At 36.5% G+C, this 4463-nt stretch overlaps 1 long non-coding RNA gene across 1 annotated transcript in view; it reads left to right on the forward strand.

Moving 5' to 3' along the window:
• The first annotated feature begins 499 nt into the window (after positions 1 to 499).
• LOC107181575 overlaps positions 500 to 4463 on the forward strand; it is a 17381-nt gene continuing 13417 nt past the window's right edge. The window contains exons 1-2 of the long non-coding RNA XR_001512233.1: positions 500 to 641; positions 1412 to 1425. This is a non-coding gene — a long non-coding RNA (uncharacterized LOC107181575). The remainder of the gene's footprint in view (positions 642 to 1411; positions 1426 to 4463) is intronic.

Consider the following 4463-nt stretch of genomic DNA (forward strand, 5'->3'; position numbering starts at 1 on the left):
GATGCTGATGGTCCAGTAGGAGCCGAGCTAACTACAGCCATGAGATCAAGTTCCAGTCCAGGAATATGAGTGGAAGTGGTATTTACACCTTCCAGCCCCTTCTTAAACATGAATCTGCTGGCCTGCCATGGAGTTCTCTTACCCTGTTTCCACTAGCTTGGAAATGATGAAGATCCAAGTGACCAGGGAAGCCTCATTTTGGTAACAGCAAAATCTCCCTATTATTTTTGAGCTTGTGTCTTTGGAGTTGTTCAAAGAGAGAAAAATAAAATATCTATTTTAATTGAAAAAAAATTTTTTTTCCAGCATCCATTTATTTTGCCTAGAATTTGTATACAATAACTGCAGCAAGACAGTGCTCAATACTATTCAAACCTCACTTAAGGTTCTTAAACTACCTCAGCATTTGTAAATGTGAATTCACATTCCAGTAAAACTGGAAAACTAAAATTTGACATACCAACAAATTTACTCCATATTGATGTAACTGCAAAATTTTATGTTAACATGTGGCCTTTACAGAATTTGGCCTTTTGAAACTAGCTTACAAATACAAAGTTACTCTTTGCTTACCTGTCCTAACCTATTTAATGTTACACCAACAGACCCCCTTTCCCATAGCTTTTACCATGAAGAGACAGGTGTAAAAAGTACGGAATTGCGAGAGGGCGCAGGCCAGGCTGAGGGACCCCACCAATGCATTCGGGCGGGGGAGGGTTCCAGGGCATGTCTGGCCCATCTCGCTCAGTCCTGATCAGCAGGACCCCAGCAGCAAGCTAACCCACGGGTCAGAGCGTCTGCCCCCTGGTGGTCAGTGCACATCACAGCGAGCTGTTGAGCAGCCTTAGCATTCATTAGCATATTATGATTTGATTGGTTGTTCAGTTGTTCTGCCATTCGATCTATTTACATATTACCCTTTTATTATATAGGATAACTTTTCCTAATTTCTTTTGTCCAATAACATTAACAGTAACAATAACATTAAAACCTCATATTTCTCTAGTTATCATAGCATGTAGACCAAAAGGAAATGGATTAAAATTACCTATGGACTCACACACAGCATAATTAGGAGTGAGTGAATACTGCAAGATAAAAATTACCTGTGACTGTGTTTACATAAGACCAGTGCAGTCATCTGCAGAATCTACAGCAGAGCAGAGTCAAGCAGAAATGCATGGAAGGGTTCCAATGTAACGCAGGGTTCCAATGACAGCAGAATATGGAGAATATATGCTGGGATTCATCTCCAGAAAAAGAGGAAAGTGGAAGTACTGGCAATAGGCCTGAGATCTGGAGCATTAGAGCACTAGCTACAAGGTAGTTGAAAAAATGAGTCTTAGCAATTGCGTAGCATGAGAGGTGATCGCTGTGATAAGAGGAGAAGGCAGCACTGTAGAAGGAGAAGGCAATCCTGGGGAAGTTAATGGTTAAGGTGAGGCAGGGCAGTGTCAAAATATTTTACAAAAACATAGCAAAAAAATCTCCAATTGTTAAAAAACTGTTCCACTATACAAAGGGGTAAAAATAATTTTGTACTAAGCTACTGAATAAGATATCAAAACCCCTTCATTCATTCTATCTTATACTATCTCCAAATATTGTGGGTCCAGGGATATCCAATACATATAATATGAACCAAAGGAAGAATTCAGCTCTTATATAAGAAGAAACTAGAAAATAAGAAACAAATCCTTTGCACAATAATTTTTTAAATCCTTTTTGTAAAGCCCCTTTTAGAAAGGCTTTGAAAAATAAGAGGAAGATTATCATGCAATATTCTAATAAGACTTAAATGTAATTGCAGATTAAAGAGCACCATAAACTATAAATTCAATATTTCAAAATAAAAATGGATAGATGACAGGCAGATGAGAGATGAAATGTGAGCTCAAAATATTAAAATAAAAGATACAATCTTCTCAGATTAAGAAAACTAAATTTCAAGATATGCAAAGGAGTATAGGCCAGGCCAAAAATACAGTAAGTATCAGACAGGACAGAAGTAAAAAGAGCCAAGAAAATTCCAGTGAAATGAAGAAAGACATAAAATAGAAGACAAAGTGATAGAGAAGATTAGCAGAAAAACAAAACAAAAATGATCTTTAAAACCATAATCAAAAGATACCTCCTCAAAATAAAATGTGACCTGAATTTACATATTTCCCATATACTTGGGACAATTAAGCTGAATGGTTAACTCAAAGACGTATATGAATAAAACCATCATATTTTTAAAATGAAGAAGCAAGAAGTCCTCTGGGTCTCCAGGCAAATAGTTCTGAGTACTCACAAGGAAAGAATGGCATGTCAACATTTGATTTCTTGACAACCACATCACATTGAAAGCAAGAGAACAGTGAGCAAAAACCTAAAAAGAATTTTGTATTCAACCAAGCTGTCCTTCAAATAGAAAAGCTATAGAGAAACATTAAACTTAGGGGAAATTGGACTAATGGGAGCTTTCTGAGGAGTCTAGTAGAAAACAAGCTTCGCCTAACCAAGAAATAACATCAGCAAAAAGCTGATTGAATTGGTTGTTGCAGATTTAAGACTAAGGGAAATGTGAGATAAACACGAAAAAATACTATGCAAGTGTTATGTCCTCTTATAAAGTTAAAAGAGAAACAGAATAAAAATACATGGGAAAAGAAGAAAGTAAAAAATAGAAAATCTCACTTATTGCCGTATAGATTAATAGGTGTAAGTCAAAGAATAATCTTTACAGCTGACTAACCAAGTGTACAAGCCTAAACATGGAAAGTGAGTAATACATATTAATATAAAATACCAATAGAACAGAAACATAGGCCTTTCCATGTGCACAAAGGTAATTCAATGTGCTTTGATAAAGAAATAGAACCATAGTGGAAAATACAATTAGTAGAAAATGAAATAATATGACAGAGCTGAAACCAAACACACCAAGTATATTAGTAAATATAAATAGGCTTAACCTTAACTCCCTCTTTAAAGGAAAGTATTTTCAGGTTGATTTGGAAAGCAAAATAGTTGATATGCTATACAGAAAAAGGTACCTTTAGAACAAAGTGATTCAGAAAGGTTAAAATAAAAGATGAGTAAAGTATAGCAGGCAAATAACAAACAAAATACAGAAGGCATTCAGATCTCAATGTCTAATAAAGCAGAATTCAGATAAAAAAGATTACAAGGGGAAATAATGACAATTCATAAAGCTAAAGAGCCCAACTTGCAACGATGGCAGAATAGGGAATGTCTGTGTACTAAATGACATAGTAACAGCTTTAATAAAATAGGGTATGCAAACAGAAACAAGTGATATTGGGCAACTTTGGTGTATCTTTATTCCCAGATAATTTTCATGGACTCACAAAAATAAGTTAGAACACAAAAGAGCTTTCCAGGTACACATAGAACATTAACAAAAAAGTATACTATGTTTATTCACAAAGAGAGCCTTGAGTTTCATAAAATAGAAATAATACATTAGTCACAGTGCCATAAAACTATAAATGAGTAGAAATCCAGACACCACCTATAGAAATACTTCCACAGAGAAAAATTTAAAACTAATAAACAACTCTTGGGTCTAAAGGGAAATAAAAACTACCCCCTCCCTGATATTTCCAGTATCCAACTGGTGTTGTATCGTAAATCAGCAAATGAGATACAAGATGCCTTAATGAGCCAATTAATTAGGAGTCATTTATTGCACGGCCCAGAGGGAGGTGTCTCTTCCAAATCTCTGAGCAACACATACAGGAAGTTTCCCGTATTTATACTTTTTGAGCTTCTTTGTCTGCAGGTTTTACAAAGAGCTCTGCGTGAGTTATTGTTACAGTTTGTAATCTTGGATACATAAAGAACAAACATTTGGCATAAGAATATGGGAATTATTATCAGTATTAGTCCATTACGTTAGATGGCTAGCTTGCAAGGTCAGACAGTTACGTTTTTATTTTACAGAGAGGAAGGGAGAGAGATAGAGAGTTAGAAACATCGATCAGCTGCCTCCTGCACATCTCCTACTGGGGGTGTGCCCGCAACCCAGGTACATGCCCTTGACGGGAATTGAACCTGGGACCTTTCAGTCCGCAGGCCGACGCTCCATCCACTGAGCCAAACCGGTTTCGGCCAAACAGCAGTTTTTTATACAAGATGGAGGTTATTGTGCTTCACTGGCACCATACATAGTTATTACAATAATATTGACCATACTGTATGCTATGCTGTACTTGACATCCCCGTGGCTATTTTGTAACTGCCCGTCTGTACTTCTCAGTCCCTTCAACTTTTTCAGCTGGTTCTCCAACCCCTATCCCCCTGGTAAGCATCATTCTGTTCTCTGTATCGATGAGTCTGTTTCTGTTTTGTTTGTTTGTTTATATTGTTTAGATTTCACATATAAGTGAAAACACATGGTACTTGTCTTTCTCTGACTGACTTACTTCACTTAGGATAATGCCCTTTCGGTATTC

This window comes from Myotis davidii, unplaced genomic scaffold (assembly GCF_000327345.1).
Source record: "Myotis davidii unplaced genomic scaffold, ASM32734v1 scaffold269, whole genome shotgun sequence".
Taxonomy (NCBI): domain Eukaryota; kingdom Metazoa; phylum Chordata; class Mammalia; order Chiroptera; family Vespertilionidae; genus Myotis; species Myotis davidii.